At 43.3% G+C, this 8,761-nt stretch overlaps 1 pseudogene; it reads right to left on the minus strand.

Moving 5' to 3' along the window:
• Positions 1–275: 275 nt before the first annotated feature.
• On the minus strand, positions 276–2,012 carry LOC133752802 (ragulator complex protein LAMTOR5-like; annotated as a pseudogene).
• Positions 2,013–8,761: the final 6,749 nt, after the last annotated feature.

Raw genomic sequence — 8,761 nt, forward strand, 5'->3', positions numbered from 1 at the left:
TAACTTGTGACTTGGCCACACTGGTGTATAGGATAGTCTTAGTCCACTTCTTTTTTTTTTCCCTTAAATAATGAACATTTCATAAGAGTTTAAAGAAACCATAAAAGATACAAGCTTTCCTCCAAACAGATTTATTGGGCATAACAAAATCTACAACACACAACATAATCCTTAAAAAGCAACTGACTTTAAATAAATAGAATAGTGCCCGTTGTACATTGAATGAATGGCCTCACGACCGGAACTTTAAAAGTTCCAGAAGGTAACCTGTAGGATCAAGCCCCTGTGACAGGCTGCTGGAGAACTGATGAGAGATGGCAAGAGGCCATTTTGTGCACTGCCACCGTGATGCCATCGTGTTTCTGGATCATAATGTTCCCATTATCTGATTCTAGACACACCACAGGAGTGTCTGTGGGGTCAGAGGTTAGCTTAGCTGCTTGCCGGCTAGAACAGATATCACTCCAGCATGCTCATCTGACAGTAGCCCAAGGCGGCCCAGATTAAGTCCTTGTGAATCTGCACACGGAACTCCAACGATGGATGAATTCTTCATTGTGTCTTCCATGTGTTGCTCCAAGGTTGCCTCTATCCTGCCTGCCTGCCATACACCCCTATCTTAGTCCATTTTCTGCTGCTATTACAGAATACACAGACGGGGAAAATTATGAACAGTAAAAGTTTATTTGGCTTACAATTCTGGAGGCTGGGAAGTCCAAGGTGGAGGGGCTGAATCTGGTGAGGGCCTCTTGCTGTGTCTCCATATGATGGAAGCCATCCTATGGGAAGAGAGCACATGAGAGAGCAAAAGCAAGAAAGAGAGTGGAAGGGGCTGAGAACTTATCTTTTTTTTTTTTATCAGGAATCCAATCTGAGAAAACTAACCCATATGGTAATGGCATTAACCCATTTGTGAGGCCAGTACCCTCATGACCTAATTGCCTCTTTTTTTTTTTTTAAAGATTTATCCATTTATTTGAAAGGCAGAGTTACAGAGAGGCAGAGGCAGAGAGAGAGAGAGAGAGAGAGAGAGAGAGAGAGAGAGAGAGAGAGAGAAAGCTCTTTCATCTGCTAGTTCACTCCCCAAATAGCTGCAACAGCCAGAGATTTGCTGATCCGAAGCCAGGAGCCTGGAGCTTCTTCCGGGTCCCCCATGTGGGTGCAGGGGCCCAAGGACTTGGAACATCTTCTGCTGTTTTCCCAGGCCACAGCGGAGAGCTGGATCAGAAGTGGAGCAGCCAGGACTTGAACTGGGGCCCATATGGGATGCTGACACTGCAGGTGGCCCCTAATTGCCTCTTAAAGGTTCCACTTCTTAATATTGGTTGGGAAGTAGAGCAGCCAGGACTGGAACTGGCACTCTGCTATGGGATGCTGGCATTGCAAAGAGCAGCTTAACCCACTGTACCCCCATGCTGGCCCCTGCTCTTTAATTATAAAGACTATTACAAAAGATACAGAAGAAGAGTTGTATAGGATCCAGTATAAGAAAAGGGATGTGGAGCTTGCATGCCCTCTCTGGTCATACCGCCCTCCCAGGCCCTCCACATGCTCAGCTATCAGGGAGCCCTCCAAACCCTGTCCCCGGAGAGTACATTATATATGTATGATTGTTGCTAGATTGGGTGGAGAAACCCAGCAAAGCCTATTCAGATTTTTCTTGGCCCCTGCATGTAGCATTTCTTCCTCCAGGATAAGAGGCAGGCTATATCACAGATGGGAACTAGGGATGAGCAGGGAATAGTGCTTCTGAGTAATTCCTTTTTGTAGCGTTTTGATTTTTTCATGAATATTAATGTTTCACATATGTAAAAAAAATAAGAAATAGCCACTCCATCTGACCACAATGGGGTATAGATATGATTATTGCTTTAGTCAGGACCATTCAGAAAACGATGTGTCCTTTCTTCTCCACATTGAATCTGAGTCTGGAGTCACATTCCTACCAATATGGCCTTCGGATCTGAGGTTTGATTCTGGTCCTCTGTTAATTCATCCACCCTCAGTGCCATTCAGGTCTGACCTTACACCTTGTTCTCTGTTCAGTCTCAATATAGGGTTATTTCAAGTAAAAGATTTATTTATTTATTTGAAAGGCAGAGTTACAGAGAGGGAGAGGCAGAGGCAGAGAAAGATACACACACACACACACACACCAGAGGGAGAGGGGGAGAGAGAGAGAGAGAGAGAGAGAGAGAGAGAGAGAGAAGAGATCTTCCATCCACTGGTTCACTCCCCAAATGGTCAAAATGGCCAGGGCTGGGCTGCTGAAGCTAGGAGCCAGGAACTTCCTCTGGGTTTCCCACGTGGGTGCATAAGCCCAAGGACTTGGACCATCCTCCATTGCTTTCCACAGCACTTTATCAGGGCGCTGGATCAGAAATGGAACAGCCAGGACTTGAACTGGTGCCCATATGGGATACCAGCACTGCTGGTGGCTGCTTTACCTGCTGTGCCACAGTGCCAGTGCCTCTGTGTAGGCTTTTGTTAATGCTTCTGCCACTAATACCTCACTTGGCACATTTAACTTGGGTTTCAGTTTAAGTTAGGGCATACTATTTCATCATCAATTAAATTATGGCATGTGCGGGGCATGAGGGTGGCAAAGATGGTGCGCTCTGCTTCCGGGGTGCACAGGTGTCTGCGTAAGATGCTGGCGCAGCCGTGCGGGCTCCCCCAGGATAGCGCTGAGAGGAAAGTTAGATGGGCGGAGTCCGAGTTGTTTACAAGGAAACTTGATTGGGCACAGGCATCAGGAGAGATGACGTCAGCACGTAGACTCTATGGAAACCAAGCGCATGATAGGGTCACCTTTGAAACGATTGGCTGGCTTCTCTTTCCCTCCCCTATAGCTTTGCGGTTTTTTGCTTTAAGAGGCTTACTGCGCAATAATAAACGAGTTCCTGCTTGATTCAACTCCCAGCAGCGTCTGATTGTCTCCGGGATCAAGGGAGACTGGGGAATATGCAAGTGGTGCACTTACCTTTCCTTGGACCCAGTCCATCCTCATTCGGGTGGACTAAGACCCTGCAGGCATGAAAACCAAACCTGGTCTCCATTTCTTCTTCCATCAGTGCCTTTGATCTGTGAATCAAATCCATGTTTCTTGACACTATTACTTTCCTATTCTAATCTATGTTATACTCAGATCTCAGTTATACATTTTAGCACTCAGTTATAGATTTTAGTTCCTCTTTTTTGATTTTGAATCTGGCAGAAAATCAAACTTGTGTTCTTTTGTCATTTTACACCTTCTCTCTTCTCCTATGTGCATCAACTCCAGTCCCCAGTTAATGCTTTTATCAGTAACACCCATCCATTTGGTTTGACCTTGAAGCCAGGTCTTCGTTAACTTTTTCCTCAACACTGCACCTTTGGTATAGGCTGCGAATCATGAGCCTTTATTAACCACACCAGTATTAGTACTTATCTGATATATAGCTCAATTTGGATCTAAGTTAACATTTTATTCAAAGTCTCTCTAGAATGACTTTGGAACTGGGCCATTATTCCACCTTTCCCCCTCTGGTTTAACCTTGAAGTGGGGGTTTTTGTTAAATGCTTTCTCCATCCACATACCCTATCCTCGTCTATAGGTCTATGAGCCCTTGGACTATCTTAAGTATCACATCATCAGAGTTCTTGTTGTTGTCTCTCTCTTCTCTCCCTCTCTCTCTCTCTATGTGTGTGTGTGTACATATAACTGAGCTTTTGTTAACTTTGCAATCCTGTTCTGTGTTAACTCTTCCAAAGTCAGGGTTCCTTAGGTTTTGCCTTGAACCTCTGACTTTTTTTTTTCAAAGATTTATTTATTTATTTGAAAGAGTTACACAGAGAGAGGAGAGGCAGAGAGAGACTTGGGCCATCTTCTACTACTTTCCCAGGCCATAGCAGAGTGCTGGATCAGAAGTGGAGCAGCTGGGACTAGAACCAGCGCCCATATGGGATGCCAGCACCTCAGGCCAGGGCGTTAACCCACTGCGCCACAGCGCCGGCCCCAAACCTCTAACTTTTTAATTCTTTTCCGTTGGTAAGAGCTGCAAAGTGCTACACGCACCTGACCACTTTAAGGAAGGCAGGAAGAAAGACCAGGCTGAGTGAAGGCGGGCTTTTCCGTGTTAGAAGGAGCCAATGGAAGGCCCTGCAGGCGCTGAGTGACAGAGGAGGGCGGGCCCTGGTGCTTTGAGAACATCGACGCCACGTTGTGAGTGGCAGGCAGGTTGTGTGTGTATGAGCCGTTAAAGTGAACAGATCATGGCAAAGGCCTTTTCACTGTCTCAAGAAGTCTTAGAAATGAGACTTCTGCAGAGGACTTCCCAGGCCGTGTTCCTACATTCTAACCCCACCACTTCCGCCCCGCTCCTGCCCGCACATCTCCACACCTTAGCTCAGGCCATGCCTCTCCTGAGGGCCAGGAACGCCCACTCGTCCAGCCGCGAGTTAGCCGGAACGTCCGAGCTAACGAGGCTTCTGTAGGACTAATTCTGAATATGCTGCCTCCAAGATATAATGGGGACCTCCCGGAACACGCTACTTCTCTTCGTGGAATGGAACTCTCAGGAAGACGTGTGAGCTACGTAGCAGGACGCCGACGGGATGACATCACTTGTTACCGGTAAAGCTCGACTTCGCAGTTGTGTGTGAGCGTGGGAAAGGTAAGACACTGAGTCATGCAGACTCACCCAAGAAGGCTGGAAGGGAGGGGGCTTTTTGAGGGAGTGCTGGATGCATTTGAGCAACAGGGGCGTCAAGTCCTTGTGAGAGCAGAGCTGGGGTGAGGGTCCTGGCTGAGTGATGCCGGTCTCTGTTGTCAGTGATGTATGGTAACACATGATAGGACTAAGGAGGGATCCTTTGGACTGAGTGATGTAGAGAACAGTGATAGGGGAGTCTGTGGGACTAGGGATAACGGTATATCCACTATGCTGTGGAGAGTTTTCAGAGGAGTGATGGGGCTTCCATTGGATGGGTGCAGGGAAACTGGAGTGAGTGACAGGTGGTCTGCAGGCTGAGTGACAGTGGTCCATACCTAAATAATAGCGGACTTTGTGGTGTGAAGGATAAGGGTACATGAGGACAGGAATGGGAATGCGTGGCATCAGTGTTGGGATACTGTTGGGGTCCATGATGGGTGGCTCGTTGAGGTTAATGATACATCTGTGAAGAAACTGCTTCTGCCCCTGTGCTGTCAACATTCCAATGGAGGAGCCAGATGCCGTGGTTTTGATTTGTATTTCCCTGATGATGCTGGGATTGAACAATTTTTATATATTTATATTAATATAAATATTTCATATATATATATATGACTTGGAGATCCTTTTTGCTTGTTAGCCTCTATGTCTTTTCCTTAGTGCTTTGTAGAATTTTTTTTATATATTCTAATACCACTGCTTTACCAATGGTATGTGTTCTACACAAAGCTCGTTTTAGTTTTTGCGTTGTTGTTTTCCTTCTCATGGCCTTGAAGATGAAGATTTTGTTAAATTTAAACTGCAGAGCACGGTGTTAACGGAATGTTTCGTTATTCCCGAGTTGACTAACAGACAATATCTTCTGTAGTTTCAGGGAATTGGTATTTTAAGGTATCCAGAGCAAGCACAGTGGAATCTCAGAAAATCCTGCAGCTGCCACAGCTAGGGAGGCGTTCTCTGCTTCTTGTTCTCCCGTTTCACCCTCTAATCACGTTGGCTCTGTGATCTTGGGCATGTTGTTTAATCTTTCTAGGCCTTCAGTTTCCTTACTTTGAAATGAAGATAATATCAGAGCCCGCCCTGTGAGGCTTGGGCTGAGAATTAAGTGATTTCATACCTGATTATTATCTATTTGCTGTAGATTTTAAAAGTGATCTATTTACTTGAAAGGAAGAATGAGAGAGAGAGGGCAAGAGAGAGAAAGAGCTATCTTTCATCTGCTGGTTCACTCCCCAAATGGCTCCAAAAGCCAGGTCTGGGCCAGGCCAAAACCAGGAACCAGAACCTTCATCCTGGTCTCCTACGTGGGTTGCAGAGTCTTAAGCACTTGAGTCATCTTCCCAGGCACATTAGCAGGAAGTTGGATCAGAAGTGGAGTAGCCAGGACACAAACCGGCACTCTGATGTGGGATGCTGGCATCCCAAGTGGCTGCTTAACCACTGCACCACCATGCCGGCCCCTATCTGCTGTAGTTTTGTAGCATTGATCTTGGCTCTAACATGAATTCAAGGTTACTGATGCTCATGTGATACCCAAGAAAATCCAACCAATTCAAGGAATTAAATGCCAAGGAATAAGATTATTCTTTTAGGTAGGGTTGAGCTTTGGAGGACCGCAAACCATTGTAATATTTAAGAGCTTTTTTTTTTTTTTTAAATCTCCAAGAACCAATTCTTGTCTCCTTTGGAGCAATATGATTTTCATTGAGAATGCATGATTTATATGGTTATTTGTCATTAAACAATTGTGATCTACCTCTTCCTCATTTTGCAACTGTATTTCAATGCCATTAGTTTTATTTCCATAGTACTATTTATTTATATGATAATACTTAAAAACCTTTTATGAAAAATTTTGAACATTCATACAAATACAGGGAATCATATAAGGGGCTCCCATTGTGCCCACCATCATCTGGAGCATCTTGGATTTGGGATTTTCAGGTTAGAGAGGCTCAGCTGGTAAAGTCTATGCTAATATTCTCAAATCCTCAAAATGTCAAAATCTCAAACACTCCTGGTCCCAAGTATTTCAGGTAAGGGATATTCAACCTGAAGTTGCAACAGAGACCACAGACTCACATAGTCTAAAGCATTTGGTATCTGACCCATTACAGCAGGGGTGGGGAACATCTGGCCCATGGGCCATATAACTACTTGGTCTGGCCCTGCTAAGGCAACTGCAGGCAGAACTCAAAATGCAGTAAATGTATAGCAGGTTAATTTTTAAATCGACAATTTTGTATGGCTTGTGAATGATGTTATAAATATACAAATGATCCTTGACAGAAAAAAGAGGGTCCCCATCCCTGCTTCACAGTAAAAGTTTGCCAACTCCTGATCTAAACTACCCACTCATTTCCTCTTCCAAGATTGTTGTTTTCTTTTTTTAAATTGAGGTTCAAGAGCACAAATGTTAAGTGTTTGGCTCAATAAATTTTTGCATGTATAGTCCTCATTACTTTGAAACAAATCCAAGACATAGCATATCATCCATAAATACCTCATTGTATATCTGTAACGATAAGAACTCAAGGGGTAGTACTGTTACCCAAGGTACAGTGATTAACAATAATATCTTTAGAGCATCAGTAGTTAAGATATCAAATATCTTGTCAGGACTCAGTCTTGCATTATTTTCTTGAGTTTTTGTCTCTTCAAATTAAGACCCAGACAAAGTCTACATTTTATATTTGCTGGTTGTATCCCTTGAACCTCTTTTATATAATCTACAGTGTTATTTTGAATGGTCACCTGCTTTTCCACCTTTTAGAAGTTCCATATTCCCCAACCCCCAGTTTTTAGTGCTGGGCATTTAGGTTATTTTCAATACTATGGTGTTAAAGACAAAGCTGTTTTAAAGATTCCTGTAGTGAAATCTGTATATATACATCAATGATTATTATTTCAGAACAAACTTCCAAAAGTGAAATTACTAGATTAGCCAAGAAACACAAATCATCAGTGAATTAAGCAACACATTTTCACATCCAGGCATTGAAGAGTGGTTAACTCAGTTTGTTCTCCGAAGACTCTTCTGTACCCAACCCTGCTCCCAATTTCCTTCCAAAGAAACAGAAAATGATTGAGACCCAGTTGTTTGTTTCATTCCCACTTGGTTTTCCACAATAAAATGGGCAAGGGTAATTAGTGGGAAGTAAGAAAAATTTGGAGAGAACAGATCAAAATAGGCAAAATTGCCATGAAGATACATAGATCATCTGGCCTTACTTCATATAAACTCAGCTAATAAGTTATTTTGACCACAAGCTTCCTAGTGGCTACAGTGAAGAGGACAACATGAGATATGTGTTCTCCATAAAGAGAAATCGTTCCAGTTCCTCAATAAGTCCAGGACTGCAGCCTAAGCCATTTTATTATTGGGTTTTCCTAGAGGCCACTTGTTTTCAGCTCAGGGTAGCACCATCAAGAGTTCTTCTAAATGAGCTGTTTTTAGTTAAAATTCTCTGGCAGAGCTGTGGAGAGTGGGATGGTTTCCTGGTTTTCTGTGGCTCCTTTGTTGTCATGTCAGAGTTTGTGGAGTCACGATCCAATTCAAGGGCACTTCCTTCTCCTGTGCTCTTCTATTTTCAGTGTTCATTTTTTTCCTCCCAACAGAGAGATGCGATACCCAGGATGAAGAATGTAAATAATACTTGGACAGCAAAGAAAAATTTAGGATGTGGAATATCTCCGTGATCCAACTTCTGCCTACTTCCCTGACATGACTAAGATTCTCTAGTTTGAGAATGACCTTTCCAGACTCTTCATGTGTGTAACTCCATCTATGATGTAGGTTTATATGGGTGAATGAGTGTAAGTGATCTGATTATTGTGTATTTTTCTTTACCAAACACACAAAATGCACACACGGTATCTTTGGTTCTGCCACATCATTTTTTAACCTATAGATAAAATGCACTCAATAAGTGTGGTTTTTATATATCTTATTATGAATATTTTCAGTTTGGCATACAGATGTAGAGATTTTAGTGAACACTTTTGTACTTTCCCAGCTGCAAACATTGTCAACTGGTGGCAAGTTTTGTTTTATTTGTTGTTTATTT

Source organism: Lepus europaeus, chromosome X, assembly GCF_033115175.1.
Source record: "Lepus europaeus isolate LE1 chromosome X, mLepTim1.pri, whole genome shotgun sequence".
Taxonomy (NCBI): domain Eukaryota; kingdom Metazoa; phylum Chordata; class Mammalia; order Lagomorpha; family Leporidae; genus Lepus; species Lepus europaeus.